We start from the raw sequence: 23,143 nt of genomic DNA, 5'->3' as shown, positions 1-23,143 counted from the left end.
AACTGCTCAGGCAGAGAAGTTATAAATGGGCCTGCCATTTAGAGATGTCTCAATCCACTTAGTAGGAATTTTATCGTCTTGAAATGAGTCCCACTTTGAGGCCATCAAAGCCCTCTGGAATTCTCTCACGAGCCAGGAAAGCAAGTCTCCTTCTACCCTGATCACTAAAGTATAGGGTGCCACCAGCAGCAGATCCTCGTTTGTGGGTTCTGGAGGTAGATAACAACCCAATAGTGAGCCCAAGCAGGACACTGACACATGATGAAAACCCAACATAAACTCTGGATTACCCAAACAACCCATTTTGCCAACTCCATCATCATAGCAGTTTGGGCTACTCTGTATAAATAGCCACTATTTATGTACACAGGCATGGATGCTCTCAAACTTTGTAGATGATGGTAGGGATGAAGTTAGAGTGGAGGAAAGCCTTGCCCCTGCTTCTCTGCATGCTTTGAACTGCAACGAGGTGCCACTTGACATCGCCCTGTGGAGTCCCAAGCCTTAACTCCCTCCATGAAACTGATCGTCTTACCCTTTTACTAACACACCGAGGAGATGGGGCAACAGCGTGGGCCCTGGACCTCATTATTTCCACCCACTATTTTAAAGAGATTCATTGCCTCCCACGGGTGATGGGACTGTCATAGTGCCTCCTGTCAAGAGGAAAGCTGTGACTCATTCATCTCTTTGATGTTTCTATGTGCGTCCCTCCATGGCCCCAAAAATGTAGGAACTGGAAGTTGTCTTGCTTTGACAAGAGAGGTGGATAAGTGTTGTCTTATCTCCTCCATTGTAGGGCCGACTCGTGAAAATGGCCACACTTTGTCTTCACACTGGTTCTTCAGCTCCAGTGCGGGTCCCCAGAGAATTATTTCTCCTGAGTGTAGCTGCCTTGTCAGCCTTGAGAGGAAGGCATGGGGCCGAACCCTGCCAAAAACAGTCCAAACTGGCATGGGGCCAGCCAGCTGGCTGCTAAGCAGAGCCCTCTCCCAGTCTCTCCAGGCCCCCTCTGGCTCCCTTTTACAGCTGTCTGGCCTCAGGTAATTATTGGCACTCTGCGGGTCCCTGGCTCTTTTCATTCCCATGTTTCAGATCACTTTACACACATTAATTAAGCCTTAAAACACTCAGGGAAGGAAAGCCAAAGGCAGTGGGATGTTTGCAACATGCTTCTCCATGTTCTAGCTGGAGAGCAGGCTGGCCCCACCCTCACCTAGCCCCTCCCTCACCCAGCCCCACCCTCACCCAGCCCCACCCTCACCTAGCCCCTCCCTCACCCAGTCCCACCTTCACCCAGCCCCTCCCTCCCCCAGCCCCTCCCTCCCAGCCCCTCCCTCCCCCAGCCCCACCTTCATCCAGCCCCTCCCTCACCCAGCCCCTCCCTCATCCAGCCCCTCCCTCACCCAGCCCCACCTTCACCCAGCCCCTCCCTCACCCAGCCCCACCCTCACCCAGCCCCTCCCTCACCCAGCCCCTCCCTCACCCAGCCCCACCTTCACCCAGCCCCTCCCTCACCCAGCCCCTCCCTCACCCAGCCCCACCTTCACCCAGCCCCTCCCTCACCCAGCCCCTCCCTCACCCAGCCCCACCTTCACCCAGCCCCACCCTCACCCAGCCCCTCCCTCACCCCAGCCCCTCCCTCACCCCAGCCCCTCCCTCACCCAGTCCCTCCCTCACCCAGCCCCTCCCTCACCCAGGTGAAAGGGTGGAGCTTCTGTGTTCCCTGAGTAGTTGAAACCCTGTCTACATGCCACAAAGAGCACCATATTTCTTATTGGCTTAGGACAGTCATCCACCCCATTGAGGTTACCTGCCATAGCTAATTCACTTGACCTTTGAAGTAGGAGTCTGGGCAGATCTGGCTCAATGTTTCACACCCAGAATGAATGTCCCCAGTCTATACCACTGTGACCATGGTCAAGGACCTTGGAATAAAAAAGGCCTTAGCCCAAATAAGGTGGGCAGTGCTGAGCACGGAGGCCTGAGGTTGACCTCTACATCCACGGGCATCTACATACATCCACGTGCATACAGAGAGAGGTGGGGTAGGGATGGAGAGACCTTGAGAGACTGGGAAAGACCTTAGACCAGATCTAGCCTCCCAAAGAGCTGTCTTGCAAACATTGTTTGGCCTCATCCTACGGCTGACTGTATCATCTGTAACACCAACAGAATAACGTCCAGTGCCTCCCCCACCCCTTGATTTCTGGGAAGGATGAGTTCAGAGCATAGCATGTTAAGCATTTGGCATAGAAAAGGCTAGATAGTGCAGCATTTCCAAACCATCTTGTGTCTAACCCCAGTCAGTCTGAATGAGTGTAGTTTTGCTATCAAAGCGTTAGAGGCCCTGTAGTACAAATTGATGCTGGCGTCTCTCATGGAGATGAAATGGTAGGAAATCTAAATGAGGTCTGCAGTTCAGTTAACGGTGTTTTACCAACCGTTAATCCTTAGTTTAGATTAATTTATGACATTTGAGCCATTGACATTACAGGAGGTTGGGTGAGTGGAATGCAGGGACAGTGTTTTAGTAGATGATAATAATCTTACTTTGAGCGCATCGAAATTGGTGATGATACCCAGTAAGACTAACACTTCACTCGCATTTTTAGTGTACTATTTTAAAATACCTCTATGGCTTCTACGAAAATAATAAATGCCAAGCCTTTTGTTATCAAAATAAGAGACAATTTATGTTCGCTCCAGCTGTTATCACCACCAAGGAAAATTCATTGAGTTCCCTGTGTCTGCAAAGTGCCATATTGTACGTTAAAATAGCAAACATTACCACCAGGAGAAAACCACTGCTTGTGTGGCAGTCCTTTTAAGGTAGCTGTTTGTATGTAAGATGTTTGATAACCTTACTATTTAGGCCCCCAGTGCTTTTCCTTATTTCATAGAAAATGGATGGTTTTCTAGCCATGTCGCTCCAAGCCTTCCCCTCTGGCGAGAAGCAACTAGAAAGAGCCATCCTGTCAAATAGCGCTATAGATTAGACCGCTCGCCACTCTTGAGTACGGGGTTTGTGATGTTCACAGTAAAATGCCGAGGGTGCCTCTTCTCTAACTTCATGAAGACCACAGGATTTAAATACACTATTTCCTCACTTCTTTTAGAGCATGCAAATTGTGTGTCGTGGGGGTCAGAAAGAGCTCTGCCCCTGGTGAACAGTAGGGAGGTAAAGAACCCTTGTCACCTGTCACATCAGAGAGTGTGACTATAATATGGCCACCTTACAGAGGGTCCTGTAGAGGAACCGGAGCTGGAGGAAGTGAACACTGGGTTAAAAGTTGTCAGCTTTCCAGTAGCATCCATGAGCAAAGCTTGATGCCTATGGCCCATGGGGGACTGTGATGAGTCCGTCTCCCCTAGTGTTAGAATGTCATCTGTTACTTTTGGGGGTGGGGTGCCCTCTTCCTGTGATTGGGGAATCCCCCATGTCAGGAGGCAAACTGACTTCCTACTAAAAATGAAATGCCACAGACCATTGCCTCACTTCTCTTGATGTTGGGGGAAAATGCAGAATCCAGGTCCCCCCAGGAGCAAGGGATATGAAGGAGTGGGACAGTACTCGTGATGATTATTTCCAAGCATTTCATGTAGCCCAGGCTGGCCAAAGATAGCCTTGAATTCTGGTCCTCCTTCTTCCACCCCGAAGTGCTAGGATTGTAGTCATGTGACTACATGCTTGGCCCCAATGGTTAATTTTTATTATCAACTTGATTGCATAAGAAACTCATCAATTCTCAGCCTTTTGCCTGTGTTCAAGTATGAAGAAACTCCGAGTGCATTGGTCAGTACCTCTTGGGGGTGTATTTCCAGAGAGGATTGATGATGGGGGGAGGCCTACATCCCATGGACTGTTACCCCAGCCTGAATAAAAGGGGGAGAGGAGAAAGCCAACAGAGAGCAGGCCTTCCCTTCTCCCCTTTCAGATCTCTCATATGTGAGACAGCAGCCTTCTATGGCCAGGGGCAGCAACTGGACTGGCTGCCACGCTTCCTCTGCCATTGTGGAGTGTATCGAACCCTTTCCTTCCTTAAGTTGCTTCGCCAGGTATTTGGTCACAGCTACAAGAAAGGGCACTGATGTGGCACTCAACTGAGTAGCCTGAAGTGCGACAGCAGTTTAATGGATGCACTGTTGATGTCCACAGCAGGACCATAACTGTGACCTGACCTGTCTCCAGGATGACTCCAAACCTTGATCAGAGCGGATCACCTTGGGGCCACTTCTTCATCTCATAAAGATTTGCACGAGCCACTCACCATGGAGTAAACAAATGCTCTCTCAGCTTCGACCAGTCACACTCAGCTTCTCTTGACAGGTGCAGGAGTCTTGCCCCATCAGCTCCATGTTGGATACCACTGACACCCACCAACCAATGTTATTTTAGCAGTAGCATTGGGTCCACATGTATCCCCCACTCCTTTGGAACAACTCAGGAAAATGAGCTTGAACTAACTTACCCTGACCACTGACGCTAAATGAATCCATCTGAGACGAGAGCAAATTTCATCTCACATACCTCCCTGACTTGGTTGAAGTGGGCATGCTCTACATAGGTATTTCTGGCCTTCCCTGTGGTTCTAAAGAGAGTACAGGAGAGTGCAGTACAGGGGAGGTCTGGCCAAAGAAAGAAGCAGCAACGAGGACAACGCTGAATAGAACAGAAAGACCTCCACAGTTACAGAGGAACTGCCATTAGTGCCGCGTTTTTATAGAGAAGAAACAGCTCGGGCTTCGGTTCAGCTTCATTCAGCCTCCTCTCTGTCATGTAGAAATCCTGTCCCATTGTGGTGAGCACTTATAATTCACCCATTGACTCTTCCCTTGACACTGAACTTCACAATGAGAAACCTGCAATGTGAAACATGTCTTGTTTCAAAGAGCAGAGAGCTCTTCCTTCAAAGATTCCTTCAAAGATTGAGAAAACACGAACGTTCATTGATAAAAACCTGGAATGCAGGTTTTTCATATTCTCCCAGCAAGTTAAACTCAGAAATGGAATCTTTTTTTTTTTTAACAAAACAAAGAGGCAAAGATCTTACTAGTCCTTTCAATTATACTCATGTTAGCAACCATGAACATAGGTAGTCTCAAAAGAAAGCAGGGCGGATTTGAGAGAATTGGAGCAGAGGTCTCAAAGAAAGGCTGTCTGCTATTCATTTTGAATTCTCCTGCATCCCATTGTTCCAAGAGTCCCTTATTTAGGGAGAAGGGTGGGCACGCCTGCAGGCAGAATTGGGAAGAGCCCCCCCCCCTCCGTTTCCACCTAAGGTCCTTCCTTGTCTTGGGCTGAATTCTTTGAGAACTGAGAAAACCTTCACCCAGTAGCCATAGGAATCCTGTTGTCAGATGTGTGTGGCAAAGAGCTTAGCGCACACGCCTTTCAAGCAGGGCCAGTTTTGATGACGAGGCATAGAACTCAGAGTAAGTGACACCCTATCATAAGGCTAAAATGGAAGGAGGGAAGGCAACCCTACCTCCTTTCTCTTCCGGTCCTGCAAATGGCCTCCTCCTTACACTCACACATTCTCCTGCTGCCTAAAGCGGAAGATTTAAGTCCTCCATCTACCTCAGAATAATATCTGGTAAGCAAAGGGAGGAAATGGTGTTAAAGCATTGATAATGTGTTTCCTTTTTATAGGAATTAAGTGGATATTAAAGCCTTTAGAACCGCCCATCTGGCCCATCCCATTGACGTAAGCCAGGACCCTAGATAGTGTCCAGCGGTTCATTTTTAATGGTGGGCATGTATTTTTGTGTTTGTGCGCACATGTGCATGTGGTGTGTATACATGTGTGTGGGTGGGTGTGCCTGTGGTGTGTATACATGTGTGTGGGTGGGTGTGCATGTGGTGTGTATACATGTGTGTGTATGGGTGTGCATGTGGTGTGTATACATGTGTGTGTGTGGGTGTGCATGTGGTGTGTATACATGTGTGTGTGTGGGTGTGCCTGTGGAAGCCAGAGTTCGATGTTGACGGCCCTCCTCAATCACTTCCCACCGTAATTTTCGAGACAGGGTCTCTCACTGAACCTGGAGGTCTTGGATTCTTCTATGCTAGTTTGCTACTTGTGTTTAGTGCGGGTTACCACCTTGCATGACTGCACCCAAGAGTGGCAATCTGAACTCAGGTTCTCATGCCTGCATGGCAGGCATTTTATTAACGGAGTCATCTACCTGACCCTTAGAATCTGTTATTGTAATTCCAGAAGAGAATTCCAAGAGCAAGTACCCTGATATTGACAAGAAAAATGAAAAAACAGAAGTTTCTCACTTCTTGATAGCTATGAATGAAAATTCCCATGATATGCTCTACGCATAATTTTCTTTTTCTATTTCCATTTATGTGTGTATGCAAAAGAGGGTATGTGTATGCATGTTTGCCTGTGTGGAGACACATGTATATGTGTGCGTGTGGAGGTCCAAGGTTGATTGATGTCAAGAATTACCCTTCATCATTTTTCTACCTTATTCATTGAGGCAGGGTCTCTAAACCAAACCCACAACTCAACAGCACGGCTAGTCTTTGCTCCACAGAGCCTGTCCCTGCCTTCGCAGGCTGGGGTTATAGACAGGCACCGTATCCTGGAGGCATTTACAGTTTTAAATTTAGGTTCTGGGAATCCCAACTCTGGTTTTCATGCTTGTGTGGTAAGTGCTTAGCCACTGAGCCATCTCCCTAGCCCCTGTATATTGTTTATTTGCAGGAGGTCAGAGGGGGTACTACCTGTGCTAGAATTTGCTTAGATGGTTGTCCTAACACTGCTTTAAAAAATGACCACCAAGCCATCATATTAGGATGCATCACCAAGCAAGTCCAGCCTCACACCTCACTGGTGGCTTAGCACTGTTGTTCCATGGCTCGTTTGTTGAGGAAGGTGTGTCCACCTCCTTTCCACTCTTTCAGGTCCCCTCACCTCACATTCCAGAAGTTACTCCCCGCCCCTTGTCCTTTCTCCACTCAGTGGCTTGGGTCCTTCCTTTCCTGGTGTTCCTCTGCAGCGACAGTGGTATGGCTTGTGCTTCCTGTTTCCAGTAAGCTGTTTGTGCCGAGGAATGGGAGGTATTCTTCCTCTCCTTCTCAGGGATTAGCATTTCCGGAAGTGCTGAATAATCATAAAACTAGATTGTAAAAGTCTGTCGGAGATGCAGCGGTGCTGTCTTCCTTCCCATGATTGTGGCGGGGTGATTAGGGTTGGATGTTGTGGTTGTTGTCACTGTTACTGTTTTTCCTAAATGGAAAAGAAGGGGCAGTTTGTCTCTGCTAGGCCTCAAGGATGGGTGTTGAGGGGGAAGTGACCTGCAATGCCTTCTGAAATGCAAGTTTGAATTTTCTAGATAGAAAGGAGAATGGAGCAAAGTGAGATGAAGAATGAGGGAATGGACCGGCCTACCAGGCCTGGCTCTCACATTAGTTATGAGACTGTCAGACAGACACCAACTGTTCTGGCGGAACTGCGGACTCCTTGGCTCTCAGGCTCAGAATTCCTTATGAACTCAGGAAACTGATTTTCCCCTCCACATTTACCTTTAAGAAGTTTGTTGTTCATTCAACAGGAGGGAAATCACACCTGGTACTGGAAACCTAGCCAGCTTCCTGGGGCTAGTGAGGTCATGAGCTATAGGAAAGAATCTACTACTGCAACTTTGCTAGACCAGCGTAATTTCTTACTACATTCTAAATCTTATCCTCATACGCATACATAAATGTAGCTACCATCCCTCATTAAAGCAGTTTCTCTTTACAGCAAATGGAGACCATCACAGGAAACCACAAACAGACACAATGCGGAGATCAATGGATTGTGGGGAGCCCAGCCCAATGAATACAGTTACATCATAGCTCCTGCATCCTTGGCTCAGGGAACATGTCAGAAGAGTTGGTTGAAAGATTGCAAGAGCCAGAATACCAGGCGGTCTGCTTGGAAACGATACCTCCTGGAAATGGTTGAATAAACAAGACCAGGAGAATGGCAACATGAATGGACACGCTAATGTGGAGGTGGGAAAAATTCACAGGGTCCCAGGCCTAGACAAAGAACTACAGGCAACTACTGACTGCTGGGAGAATTCACTTCTTCTAGGGATGAGCCCAGTTATTGGTTGTCCATTGCAGAGTGGTCAGCCTTGTTGTATGGTAGGTGGTTTGCAGATGGGCAAGACTGGAAGCAGAGAGACTAGGTAGCTGTTAAATGTGGTCCCAGAGAGGATAATGAGGGTGTAGATGAGGGGAATGCTTGTGAGATGGCCAGGAACAGCAAGACTATTGAGACTACTAAAAGGATGTACTAACAGCTAGTTGGTACTGAGGAAGGAGAGGAAAATCTAATAGCCCCTAGATGTCTGCCTTAAGCATGTGGGTGGATGATGAAGCCATTCCAGTAAGATGGAAAAACTAAGTGACAGCTAATTTTGTCAATGGGATGGGCTGGGAATATTGTTTCAGACATCCTAGGTTAGAGATGCTCATTTGACAGCCAAGTAGAGACCAATATTTTGCTACTCTTGGAGAGATTAGGCTCTGTCTGTTATCAGACTTGGAATTAGATAAGATTCTTGTATTTTGAGCCAAGTATTAGAGGCATGACAGACAATCTGGTACTAGCAGGGGCATTAAAGATCCTCTGGCCTCTTGGCTTAGGCCTTTAATCCAGCACTCCAGAGGCAGGAACAGACAGATCTCTATGAGTTCAAGGCTAGCCTGACCAACAAAGCAAGCTCTAGGCCAACCAGGGCTTCACATCGAGACCCTGACTCAAACAAAACAAAACAAAACAAAACTATAAAACAAGTAAAAAGATCTCCTGGTCTGAGCCCATTGTTTTTTTCTGTAGAGAAACCGAGATCCACATAGGTACATCCTTTCTTCACTTTGATAAAACATCAGAATCTAGGGTTTCCTGGTGTGACTCAGTGCATTTTCATTCATCTTCTGTTCCTTTTTCAGTTTTTTATCTGTGTGTGTATGTGTGTGGGTGCCTGCCTTTGTGGATGTGCACATGTGTTCTGTGACCAGAAGAGGGTATCAGGAGTTGATGAATGAGCTACCCAATGTGGGAACCAAATTCAGGTGCTCTGCAAGAACAGTCTGTGCTCTTTACCTCTCCAGATCCTTAGATTTCTAAAAATTGCATTTGCTTCTTTAGTGTGTGTGTGTGTGTGTGTATGTGTGTGTGTTCCAAAACACTTGTGTAGAGGTCAGAAAACAACTTGCAGGCAACAGTTCTCCTCTTTCACCATATAGGTCCTGTGGAATTAAACTCAGATCATCAGGCTTAAGACTAATCATATACTCACCATACAGAGAAAAAAATGTAAAGGGAAAATGCTATGTATAGAGTTGTTTGAATAGCAAAATAGCCTCTCTCTCTCTCTCTCTCTCTCTCTCTCTCTCTCTCTCTCTCTCTCTCTCTCACACACACACACACACACACACACACACACACACACACATGAGTTTCACTAGATAGAGAGCAACTGCATGTCTTTCTGGGGAGACAAACTGTGTAGAAAGAAGTTGGGCCCACCTGATTTAGAGTTGGCATTCATAAGGCGAAAGAGGCCAAAGGTTGAACCTGGTATTAAGATGGCCATGAAAAGAGCTACTGTGGACACTGCAGATAAAACAGTGTGGCACTCCCTGATCAATACTCCCTCTTTTGCAAGTCCCACTGACTTGGTGACGAAACTCTAGGTGACTATATTAAGCTATTCCAGATATCATGTTCGTGTTTCTTCAAGAACGTCTTTTCTGATAAAGAAGCCACAGCCATGCCTTCCCCAAGTGCCCAAGTCCAGTCCACAAACCATAAACACCATCTAACTCTATTGAGCTTCAACTTTCCATCAGTAAAATGAAGTGGGTGATCATTTGATAATCCCTAGTCTCCAAAATCATAATTTTCATACCCACCAAAATCAATGAAGAGAGCCAGGCGTTGGTGGTGCACGCCTTTAATCCCGGCACTCGGGAGGCAGAGGCCGGCAGATCTCTGTGAGTTCGAGAACAGCCTGGTCTACAAGAGGTAGTTCCAGGACAGCTTCTAAAGCTACAGAGAAACCCTGCCTCAAAAAACCAAAAAAAAAATCAATGAAGAGTAAATAAAGCATAAGATCATGTTAGATGAACTTTTTTCCCTATGCTTAGGCAGACCAGTGGCTGGCCACTAAGAAGTCAACACTTGGACTTTGAGCCCCACTCCATCATGGCCACCCAAAACTACAGCCAACAGGAAACACAGTTTTAGGAATGAAGACACTTCCTTCTGTTTGTGTTTCAGGTATGATGTCAGTTGAATTCACCAATGCTGACAGAAATGATCCCCCCCACCCCAGGGTATCACTTAAAGGCAGCACAGGATTAGCCCAATGTGAAGACTTGGTCTAGTCCTAGGTCAGAGAGAGAGAGAGATAATTTGTGACAAGTAGATGTTACAGTTTTTAGTAGGAGGAACTTTTTTTTTATGTTGGCTTGGAATCAATCCTTGAGTCTTCATGGGGACTTAGACCACCCACTGAATGTCCGTAGATGAATGGTCAGGGCCAGAGCCTCTTTCCGCATCTTCTTGGTTTGGACAATTCTCTCTGCCTGGGATGAAAAGCTCACCACATACCCCATATTGTCATTAATGTTGGCCCACTTTAATAACCACCAAGTTTGGCACGTGTTCCGCTGGGGGGCCTCCATACTCTCTCAGATCTTGTTGTAAAGCAGGGAACAGAACATTTGCTTCACTATTGAATCTCAGGCAATAATTAGCACAAGGCCCAATGAGTAGTGGGCACACCATCTGTTGACAGCTAACAGAATGAATGAGCAAACGGGCATCCTTACAGCCTGGTATGGAATTCCCTGTGGTCAGAAGGTGGAAGGAGAAAAGGGTTGCATTCACGGTTGACTTAAATATTCCCCTGACTGGCTGGTCCCTCTCCACCCACAAGGGTAAGTCCCATGAATTCCCCTTCTGTCTTTTTATCCTCCAGGCAGATCCCTTTAAGTCCCCTTTCCTCTCCCTCTCTCTCCTTTGAGTCCCTGACTCTCATTTATAACTTCTGACATGGCACTTGAGACTGCAGGAGATTAGAGATCCCATGTTATCCAAACAGGTATGCTATGGACATTATCTTTTTGATTTTTTCTCTCTCTCCATTTTATAGGGAAAGAAATTAGTCTCAGATTTGGGGACCTACACGAAGTAGAAAAGACCAATGAGCAAAAAAGTCTCTTGTATTCTTAGCCTCCTTCGAGTTCACCACATCTCCTCCATGTTGAATTCTGCAGTACTTCTTCTCAGATGGCCAAGAACATTGACCATGAAATAATGCTAACAGCTCAGTGCTGTGGCAGGAGCATGATTTTCACGATAATTGAGCCCGCAGGATGTGGGGTGGTGGGTCAAACACAAAAGACCCTCAGTTGCCATATTGCTTTTAAATTCTTATATCCATTTTCTTTTGTTTTTAAAGAAAGTGTCTCCTTTGTTGCCATCCATTCCTAGCTCTCTCTCTCTCTCTCTCTCTCTCTCTCTCTCTCTCTCTCTCTCTCTCTCTCTCTCTCTCTCTCTCTTCGAGACAGGGTTTCTCTGTGGCTTTGGAGGCTGTCCTGGAACTAGCTCTTGTAGACTAGGCTGGTCTTGAAGTCACAGAGATCCTCCTGCTTCTGCCCCCCCAGGCCCCCCAGTGCTGGGATTAAAGGTGTGCTCCACCAACGCCCGACCCTAAGTGCCCCTTGATCCCCTTCAAAAAGTTCTTCCTAGTCTTGGAGCTAAGAAAGCAGCTTGTCAGATTCACAAGGATCACGTGCAAAATGGGAGCTGTTTGTTGAATGACAGTAAAAAGATGGAAATGAACTCCATGAGGTTTGTGAATGAGCTCTGTGATGTTTATTTCAACTGCTTGGAGGCCTTTTTCTGGAGCCCTGCTCACTGTGGCTGAGACTATTGGAAAAATGACCTCTGGGTAGGTGAGTTATTGCTTCAGAAAGCCATTGTTTCCTTTAAAATAAATAAGAATGGCAGCTCAGACAGCATTCTGCCTTCCTTGTGGAATGGATTCTTTGTTTAAAAATAAGTGAAAAGAATCCCAACAATAAAAAAAAATGGTGTAACGGTATACTCTAGGAAAGATGAGCTGAGTACGTTAACGTTGCATGAATAGCTAAGATGAGAGGAAAATAAATGCTGTTTTGCTTATTACACTGAAAAGTCAATATGCAGCCAATGGACTTGAGAGCTGGACTAATATTCCTCTAGCTGTCCTTTGTAATTAAAAAGCCAACGCCCAAGCAAGCCCGCTGCCTGCTACACAGGGCATTGAGTGGGGGTACAAGTAGATTTGTAAAATGTATTCAAAAGACATCAATAGCTCGTTGATGGAGAGGATGAGGAAGAGGGTCCTTCAGAATGGCTTCCGTTCTTGTAAAGCTTTGTAGTTAAAAGCACTATTAGCAAATAGAAGACGCTACTCAAACATTTACCACTGACACAGGCAGGAAAACCTCACTTCCAGATTTCTATATCCTTATCATTCAACAAGGATTGCTTTTTGAAAAAACTTTCTCTCTCTCTCTCTCTCTCTCTCTCTCTCTCTCTCTCTCTCTGTGTGTGTGTGTGTGTGTGTACTCATTGAGGCCAGAAGAGGGTATCGGATCTCCTGGAGCAGGAGTTAAAGATGGTTGTAAGCCACCTGGGGGTGTTGGGAATCAAACCTGGGACCTCTGCAAGAACCCGAAGCCCTATAAAGCATTACGTCATCTCTCCAGCCCCTTGTTTTCTTTTATTTTGTTTTAACACAGAAAATCATTTTGTAGTCTAGGCTGACCTCAAACTTGAGATCCTTCTGCCTTAGGCTCCTGAGTGCTGAGATTACAGGAATGGTTACTACACTAAACCTTTGATAAATATTTAGTCAACTTTATTTGGTCTTCATGATGTCCTATATGTCTCATGGAAAAACTGTTTTCTTTACCCCTTCAGAACTTTTATTGTCTTACATGCTCCTCTGTAAATGTACAACAGACTAATAAGTCTCACCCACCCACCGTCTGCGAAATTCATTCTTCAAGTTCACAAGACAAAACACCCAGAATCCATTGGCTGGGGGTAGTTTTGGTGGTTGTGAATTTTGTGGGACTCTAGCCCCTGCCTCAAGCTGGTACCCAAGCCAAGAAAGTCTACCCACCCTTCTTTCCTCTCCCCAGTGTTCATACTATCCACTCACCAGGGGGCCAAGTAGTAAACTATCTCTCCTGTTACTCTTTGTGGGGAAACATGACCAAAAATCTATTCACTCCAGACAGGGCATCAACAATAGGCAGGCCCTACTTGCTGATGTAAGTAATGAATTTATTTGGCTTACTTATAAGAACATGTGTGTGATAGCATTAATTGTCACCTTGGCAGAATCTAGGATCATTTGAAGATGGGCATCTGAGGATATCAGTGAGGGACGATCTTGACTGTATTAACTGTGGTAGAACGACTCCCACCACTCTCTAGGCTGGAGATTCTGGAAGGAATAAGAATGGAGAAAGGAGCGGAACCCTGGCAAGCACGTGGTCACTGGTCTCCTTGGCCATGGATGTGATGTGACCACCTGCCTTAAGCTCCCATCAGCTCCAATTCCCACCATGATGACTTGTAATCTGGAAGTGTGAACTAGAATAACCTTTTTCCCCCCTTAAATTGCTCTGAGTATTTTTTCACAATGACAAGGAAACAAAGTAAGGCAAGAGGTGATTTACTGGAGCATGGGTGTCTCAAAACAGTGGTCTCACCACAAAGTCCCACCCCAGTTTCAGACATTTGGAGAGAGACAAAGACAGACAGAGGGTTAAAGGATGGATAGCAGGTAACCAAGGCGGGTTTCTCAAGAAAGTCACAAATGTCTTTACAATGATATATATGTGTATATGTGTGTGTGTATGTAATTCTGTGACTTTTAAAGTTACTTTGTTCAGAGGGTATAATTTATGACTATTTAAAGTTCAAGCAAATATAAAAAGTAAGTGAAGTATTAAAATTAAGTAAAAGTATATGAACTGTTTTATGTATTTCTCTTAACTACAGTGTGACTGGGGAACCACAATTCCACTTTGTGGGTTCTTGGTCTCACTAATAAAAGACTAAAAATTTGATTTTTCTAAGTGTTTATTTACTTGGGGTGTCTGTATGTGCACATGCATGGCAGGGCATGTGTGTGGAGGTCAGAAGACAACCAACTGGAGTCAGTTACCTCCTACCACCATCTGGGTTCCAGGGCCTTCTATCACTATCTACTGAGCCATCTCAGGAATCCTGATTTTCAAATAACTTAAAAACAGACCCAGAAGTAACATCAAGGACAACTAGGGTTTGAGAAAAAGAAAAAGAAACAAGAGGGCAGGCAGCAGCTGCCAAGGGGAGGAAAATGGGTAAGAAATCTAACCAGACTTACTGAGTTAGCATCCAAGAAAACAGGCAGGTCTAGCTACAGTTGTGGGTGGGTGATGGGTCTCAGAGAAAATGGTGAGACTGCCCAGAGTGTCAGGGCAAGCATGCTTGAGATTCTGGTCATCATCCAAAGAAGAGATAGAAAAGGGAAAGTGGAAAGTTACTCTTTTTGAGTTAGAACTTGAAAAAATGGGCAGGAGCCTAGAAAAATACTTCAGTGGTTACAAGTGCTGGGTGCTTTTCTAGTGGACTTAGTAGTTTGAATGTAACTGGCCCCCATAATCTCATAGGAAGTGGCACTATTGGCAGGTGTGACTTTGTTGGGTGAAGGGTGTCACTATGGGGGCGGGCTTTGAGGTTTCCTGTGCTCAAGATACCACCCACTGTCTCAGTTGACTTCCTGTTGCCTCTAGGTCAAGATGTAGAACTCTCAGCGTGTCTGCCAGCACACCTCCATGCTCTCCATCATGATGATAATGGACTGAACCTCTGAAAATGTAAGCGAGCCACCCAACTAAATGTTTTCCTTTATGAGAGTTGCCGTGGTCATGGTGTTTCTTCATAGCAATAAAAACCCTAGTATAAGGATCCAGATTCTATTCCCAGTACCTACATACAAACTCCAGTTCCAGGGCATTTAAGGCCCTCTTTTGGCTTCTGGCAGCACTAGGCACACAGGTAGTGCAAAGGCATAAATGCAGGCAAACCACCTACATGCATGAAATAAGATAATTAAAAACCACCACCACCAGCAGCAACAACAGCAACGAAGAACCTAGCATACACAGGTGTTTGAAAATGGAAACCTGCTCTTTTTGCTTTTGTAGTCTGATTGTGCAGACCAGGCTGTGCCCTGCCCTAAGTTACTCTGTGTTGCATCAAACAGTGGATTTTTCATACTGTGCCTTACCCTAAAGGACTCCGTTTCACTGGCAGTATTGGATTCCATTTTGAGTTCAGGGTAAGATGACTCTGCACCACAGTGGGTGCATGAACAGCCCCTTGTCTGGCATCACCCATAAAACACAGACTGACAAATAAGTTATTCCTAAGCCAGTGATTCTCAACCTGTGAGTCACAACCCACTTGGGGTCGCAGATCAGATATTTATAGTATGATTCACAGTAGTATCAAAATTATAGTTATGAAGTAGCAATGAAATAATTTTATGGCTTGGGGTCACCACAACATGAGGAACTGTATTTAAGGGTCACAGCATTAGGAAGGTTGAGAACTACTGGTCTAAGATAAGGGTACCACCTCATAAATTTATCAAAGTAAGTTGTGTCTATAAGAGCACATGGGAGTATTAAACTCACATCAGGAATGCCAAGCTAAGAACTGAGGGAAAGGTATAAAAGAAAGAAGACACCTGACTTTGAGGTGGCATTGGCCCCCTATAGACATGCCTTCTGACCACCCAGAGTGAGCATCAAAGAACATCCAGGTAGAACCAGCAACGGTGCCAGGGACTTCAGCTCAGCTTAGTCCTCACTGTTGACAGGATCTACTGGAAGTGCTGTAGTCCTTCAGCTCTGCAGCCTCCACAGTTCCCCACCTCACTGCTGCAGCTTGCCTCGAACCTGCCACCTGATGACGTGAGTCTGCAGCAACCCTCCCTCCCTCTCTCCCTCCCTCCCCCCACCTCGGGTTTCTCTATGTAACAGAGCCATGACTGCCCTGGAACTCATTTTGTAGACCAGGCTGGCCTGGAATTTACATACAGATGCCCTTGCCTCTGCCTTCCAAGTGCTGGGATTAAAGACCTGTGCACCACACCGGCTTTGCAGCAGCACTTTCAACTGACCTCCAATAGGTTTAGTTATTTGACCCCTGTAGAGCTTACACACACACACACACACACACACACACACACACACAGACACACACACACACACACACACACACACACACACACACACACACACACAGGTCAAAGGTGGGGGGGCAATCGTGGGTCTTTCTCTATTCTCTCTACTTTGTTCCGGAGAGACAGTGTCTCTCCCTGAACATGAAGCCCCTGTTTCAGTTAGGTGACCTGCTGGTGAGTGCCCAGAAGTCCCCTGTCCCTTGCCCTTCAATGCTGGGGTAATAGCAATGGGCAACCAAGCCTGTTTTGTTTGTTTTCTTTTTCTTGTTTGTTTTTTCACACTGGTGCTGGGGATTCAAACTCAGGTACTCATACTTGCACAGCAAATTCTCTTACCCCATGAACTGAACTCTCAGCCCCCTATAGAGATTCCTTTTGTATTTCTCTCAGTTTTCCCTTGCTGCTGCTGTTAGATTCCTTTGAAAGTCTTTGAACTCTGCTGTGGCCTCTAACTTTTTCTGCAACTTACAAATATCATTTATATATTTACAGTGTGATATGTAATATGTGGTCTAGGACTTAATATTAGTGGCTAGTATTGGAATAAAAGAAACTGTGTTTGTCTTGCCTGGCTATGAAGGAAATTCAGATCATCTAGGAAATTACTAATAAGGAAACTGTTTCACCTCAAGAATTTACTGTAAATTCTGACACCAAGAAAGACACAAATGTGTTCATCTATGTTTCTGATTGAAGGGGTTAAACTCTCTCACTTTTACAACTGAATTTAGGTTTCAGTTCTCTGAGATGGACACACAGGTGTCTTTTCCAACAAAGGGCCATTTATTTAACTTACATTCAGGGTCGAGAGAGAAAACAACCAGAATGTCTAAGTCAGCCTCACAGTATCTCAAGGACAAAACCAGCAGCTCCCTTTTGGGTCCAATCTGTGCGGATGTGTCCAAAAATGACAAGCCTAAACCTCAGCCAATTAGACATATACTGACATAACTGCTGCTTGCTTAACCAACTAAGTTTGAGATGACCTAACCACTCCTGAAACTCCCCTTAGCTATGCCTCTTGGGGTTCATCGCCATTTTGTACAGGTGAACAACCCCACCATTTATGTGGTATAATCAATGCTCTTGCTAATTGCGTACATTCATGGTGGTCTTTTGCGGGACTTCTGCAGGACCCTCATGTGTTCATGTTAAGGGCTCAGGATTGTGCCCGTGCTCTGGGATAGGATGCTCTTGTACAAAGTTCAACAAGCAGTTCTTAGTATCTGCCTCCGATGCATCTTGCATTTATCAAAGTGCAAACACAAATAGAGTCATAAGCTACAGACGGACCATTTGTACAGTGGGGCTTCAATGTGATTGTATCGCACGGAGACATGGAATAGCCATCTTAATTTGTGTAACTATACATGGTGGTTCTTCCCCAAACACCTCCCCATTGTTAAATTACACGACTGTACCTAAGTAGGTAAATACTCAAGAAAACTGAGCTCCTTCCGAACTGGATCTCTTCCTTGCCCATCTCCATGTGTTCTGCACAGTTTTTAGAGCTGAGTAATAGTTTCCTCATTAGAAATGAAAACAAATTAAGAATGTAAAAGGTCATTAGCGGTCTGTTGCTTCTAGCGTTGTGCTGTCCAATAGGGAGGCTACCAGCTCCAAGAGGCTATGGAGCACTTGAAATGCAGTTTGTGCAAATGAAGGCATCCTGGGAGTGTATGATAGTCTTGGGTGCAATTATAAAACACACTTGGCTCTGAGGGCTTACAGAAAAGGGAATGCAAGATAGAGCATTGTTCATTTTGCCCATTGATTGATCGTATGTGGAAATAATCTCATTTTGGGATGTAGTGAGTTAAACAAGATATATTAGCAATTATTCACGTCATCTTTTAAAAAATATGTGACTAATAGAAAAGTTTAAATCACATAAGTGGCTCTGGCTGTGGTGACCCACTGGTGTCACATCCCAGCACTAGGGAAGCCGAGGCAGGAACATACAAAAGCCCAGGCCAGCGTGGCCTACATAGTAAGAAAGGCCTTGCTAGCAAGAGAGAATTGCCTAGGTGGCTTGTACTATATTTAAATAGGTTAGTGCTGCCTCTGGAAATTTTACCCTAAAACAGTCAAATGGGCGACACTGTAGTTTATTTCTGAAGATTCAGAGTTGGAGCTGAGCAATCTATGTTCATTCATACCGTGAGTCAGAAAACCCTTTTTCTATTTAGAACAGCAAAACTGTTTTGAGTGTCTATAGTGAAGGTAGAAGAAGGCCACATTTCTCCCTCCCCTGGGATGAGACAGAAAATACTTCAGGCCTTTGGCCATAAATGGTCTTTATCACAACTATCACTGTATCGTGGAGCCAAGACCCAAGAGTTTTGCTGTGCTTCTGTAAGACTTTATTTACAATGTCTGACAGCCAAGTACCTAGCCACTAAGCATTCTCTTAAGAAATATTTTATTATTGGTGTATGTATATGTGTGTGTGTGTGTGTGTGTGTGTGTGAGAGAGAGAGAGAGAGAGAGAGAGTATGTGTGTGCACACGCATGCGCCCATGTGTCAGAGGACAAACTATAGAGTCCATTCTCCCCTTCTACCTTCATTAGAGTCCTGGGGACTAAACTCAGGTCACCAGTGTTTGCTAATTGCTTTACCTGCTGAGCCCCTCCCACTAGGAATTTCTAAGTTCACAATAATACTCCATAAGGCGAGAAAACTACACAGATCATCAGCTCTTGTTCAAAACGCATGTTTTCTTATTTAGCAATTTAGGAGATATGCTAAATCCGAAATCATGAAGACTGTTCCTAAAAAATGCAAAGCTTCAATACAAAATAAATTTTTAGCTTCATACTGTAGTCCCTGCAAAGTACCAATACGCAATAAAACTATTTGTGTGTGAAGTTATTAAATATTTATATTGTAAGGGGGAAAATCTCTGTTTGTAACAATCCATTCCAATCTGCTCAATGTCTGGTGGCTGATACTCTAAAGTCACGTGCTCTCAGCCAATGAGAAGACATGACAAACTGTTGCTGCTTTCCTCTAATGAGCATTACGGCACTAAAACATACACTCTCATCCAATCGATCAGCTCTCTGCTGTGTTAAGTGGGTTCTACGGAGTGTTGTTTATGGTGTATGATGACATCTCTCTCCTTTTTCTCTCTTTAACTCCATGGATATGGCTGTGATGTGCGTATGTATGGAAAGGGGGTGTCCATGTGTGAATGCAGGCATGTGGGTGCTACGGCTCCTGTATGGAGGTCAGAGGACAGCCTTGGGCATCACTACTCACTTTCTACATTGTCCACCAAGGCTTGTGCCAGGATTGCTGGCCCTCAAGACCCTGAGGATTCTCTGGCCTCTGCCGCCCACCTCACCATAGGAACACTTTAGTATGACAGGCACACATTACAGTGTTTACGTCTACCTGAACTCGGGTCTTCAGTGCTTAGGAAGCAAGTGTTGTACTTACAGAGCATCTCCCCAACCTGTGGCTTCTTTATTCGACACTTGTTTTGTATCCTGGTTGATAGTTTTGTCTTGTTGACTGCGAAAGAGAACCTGAGGTAAGACTAGATTGGATTTCAGAGACACTGGGTGAAGGGGAAGGACACAGGATAAAACAAAACTAGAAATCAGTGGGTGAGTAGGCTAAGTAGGACTCTTTGGGGCCTGTGGAGGCATTATGCATGTCTGTGCTCTGGAATGGGAGAACCAGACCTATCCAAGACTGACAATATAGCCATGTGTGATACTGAGTGCCCAGTGCCACAGGGATGGGACTTTCTAGGCTCTCAGAGTACTGGTTTGAATTGTGGTCCTGTAACTTAGTTTATGTGCAACACCATAATTCAGACTAGACATTTTCTAGTTTATTTTGACAATTAGTACCTCTTGTTTGTTTATTATTTTATTTATTAATTATTATTTTATGTTTATTATTCTTAATTGCATATATGTGCGTGGGTCTCTCTGTGATTATGTATATATGAAAGCAGTGCCTATGGAGACCAGAGGTGATGGACTCCACGGGGAACTAGAGTTACAGGTGGCTGTGAGCCACCCAATGTGGGTGCTGGAAGTGAACTTCGATCCTTTGCAGCATATAAGCTTAACTGCTGAACCATCTTCCCAGCCTTCCCTTTTGTTTTTAATAGGGTCTTGCTAGATAACTCAGGCTGACTTTGGACTCCAACCTCTTTCCTTAATCTCTCGCTCTGGTCTTTAGGACTGCTTCAATAAATCTATGTTTTAAATGTATTTATTTTTATTGTAGGAGCATTGGTGTTTTGCTTGCACGTGTGTATGTATACCAAGTGCATGCCTGGTACCCTCGTAGGTCAGAAGAGGGCGTCCAATCTTGTGAAACTAGACTTATGGATAGTTGTAAGCCACTATGTAGATACTAGGAACCAAACCCAGGTCCTCTGTAAGAGTAACAATTGTTCTTAGTTGCTGAGCCAAGTCTCCAGCCCCCAACATCTCATTCATTATATAATCAGCCATCTAAATATCTTGAAAATAGTTAATTTTCTAAAGTGGGCTTCATCTTTTCTTTTGAATATTTTTCAAACCATTTATTCCCATGACAAACCTTGTCATTAACAAAGTAATCTCTGAGCTGATTTATGGCCATATCATGACAAATTCTAAACCAGCAGAATCTAAATGGGAGCCACCACCAGCTACTCTTCAGCATGTCATTGATTGCTTTATTAAATTATCATTAGAATATTAATATTTTATTGCTATTATTTTGGCTAAGGGATAGCAAAATTTTGTTCTCCTAAGTTGAGGTTTCAAATTGCACAGGGAAAGATGAACCCTTTAAGGAAGACAGTCTGCTTCAGAAAGCAGTTTGTATTCTGCTCTGAGTTAGAGACGGTTACCAAGGAGACCGCTCAACTTCATCAATAGCTTTCTAGGGTTGGGAATCTACAGGGATCTCTGGAAATGTGTGTAGAAAGAGGAGAGAAAGAATGAAGGATAAAAGGAAGGAGGGATTGCAGAAAGGCTAGGTTTCTCCCTATTAGCACAGAACGTTGTGATGGCTAATTTTATGGCTCAATATGACTAAGCCATAGTACCCAGATATTTAATCACACACTATTCTCTATATTTCTATGAAGGTTTCTTTTTTTAGGTTAAATTAACACTTCAATTAAAAGTCACGGAGTAAATGAGATTACAAGGCAGTGCATCATCCCATCAGCCCAAGGCCTTATAGAGAGACCCTAACCTCTGCTAGAGAGAGACCCCAGCAGTTGGCTGGAAGGTCAGGGACTTGGAAAGAATGTGATTGGAAAATTGGTTGCTAAAATGATCTGGGGAAGAAGTCTGTGAATGGACTTCTCTGCGTGGGGGAAGATGAGAGGGTGGGACTGAGGTGTAGTTCAGTTGGAAGGACGTTTGCCTAGTAAGCAAAGTCCTGGATTTGATTCCCAGTATGGCATAAACCAAGCATGGAGGTACACGCCTCCATGGAATTCCAGTATCCAGGAGCTAGAGGCAGGAGGATCAGAAGTTCAAGTATTACACTGGCTGGGAGCCTGACCACCAAGAGGACAATGGGCTGCTCTTCAACAACTGAGGTGTGGAAGAGCATGGCGAGCACATGGGGGATCCCTTTGGTACCTTCATGTCAAACCTGTGACTAAAGTCAGTAGAAAACTATAGTGACCCCATTCAGGCAGTACTAGTAATAGCCCCAATCCTTCAGGGACAGAAATTGGGTCACCCTACCAGGAAAACAGATATGAACAGTCAAGGTCCACTAAGTTACAGCATATCAAGAAGAAAGGTAGACTGTACCCAAGGACTCTGGTTTGTCTATGGGAGAAAAGGTCATGGTATTTTGTTTATACACAACTGAAGTGTGTGTGTGTGTGTGTGTGTGTGTGTGTGTGTGTGTGTACATGCAATATGCTATTGATTCTGTTTTCCTGGAACACTCTAACATCAACATAATACAATATAATAGTATGCCACACTTCTGATAGAAACCCATTTTATATGTCTATAGCATTTTTTTTTCTAGTCACTGTTACCCTGAAGGAAAAATGCTGTAATCAAAGCCTGAGGACAAGGAAGGCTTCCAGTAGATGAAGCAGATCCCCCAGGGCTGAGTTCCCTCGGGAGAGGCCTCCCACTGAAGGAGGGTCAAGATGGAATTTTGGTTTTAAACAAAATCAGGGAAGGACCCGCTGAGCTCAGCCATGTAGTAGGAGAGTAGAGGAGCCACCAGCTTTGGAGAGCCTTTTCTCCCACAAATCCTGCCAGCCAGGCAAGCACAACTGATCCTAGCATCTGAAAACTAGACACCGAGAAAATCCAGCATTTGCCAAAAGGCAGCCAGAGGCTTGGGCTGGAAGACCAAAGATTCCAAACAATGATTGATAAGACCTAACGATGGGCAAGAAATGTAGCTAATGCAGTTAGGTATATATTTTCTTTAGTAATTTGCTCTGTGGGGCTATCTTCTTTGCTTCTAATGTTTGTTATCTGTTTTAATAAAGTGATCTCTCCTTTGTAAAAGAAATTATAATTAGGTTGTAAAATAAATTAATCTTTTGGCTAATCATACCTTTGGGAGATATGGGTTTTTTAAGAAAGACTATAAAACCCTGATGTGAGAATTGTCACTATTCAGCAGCTGTACCCTAATCATATGCAAACTACTAATAGGAATCAAACATCTTCTCAGGGCTGAACTTACAACCTCAACCCCACAAAGAGAGGAAAGTATCAGGGAACCAGAACAACATTAAAATTTTCACATCTGGATGAGGGTCAGATACAGAGCTGAACCCTCTGCCACCACCAGTCCCAACAGTCAGGATAACCAAGCTACAGAAGAGACACC

The sequence above is a fragment of the Mesocricetus auratus genome, unplaced genomic scaffold, assembly GCF_017639785.1.
Source record: "Mesocricetus auratus isolate SY011 unplaced genomic scaffold, BCM_Maur_2.0 Super-Scaffold_15014, whole genome shotgun sequence".
In the NCBI taxonomy this organism is placed as follows: Eukaryota; Metazoa; Chordata; class Mammalia; order Rodentia; family Cricetidae; genus Mesocricetus; species Mesocricetus auratus.
This window is presented reverse-complemented; position numbering follows the sequence as displayed.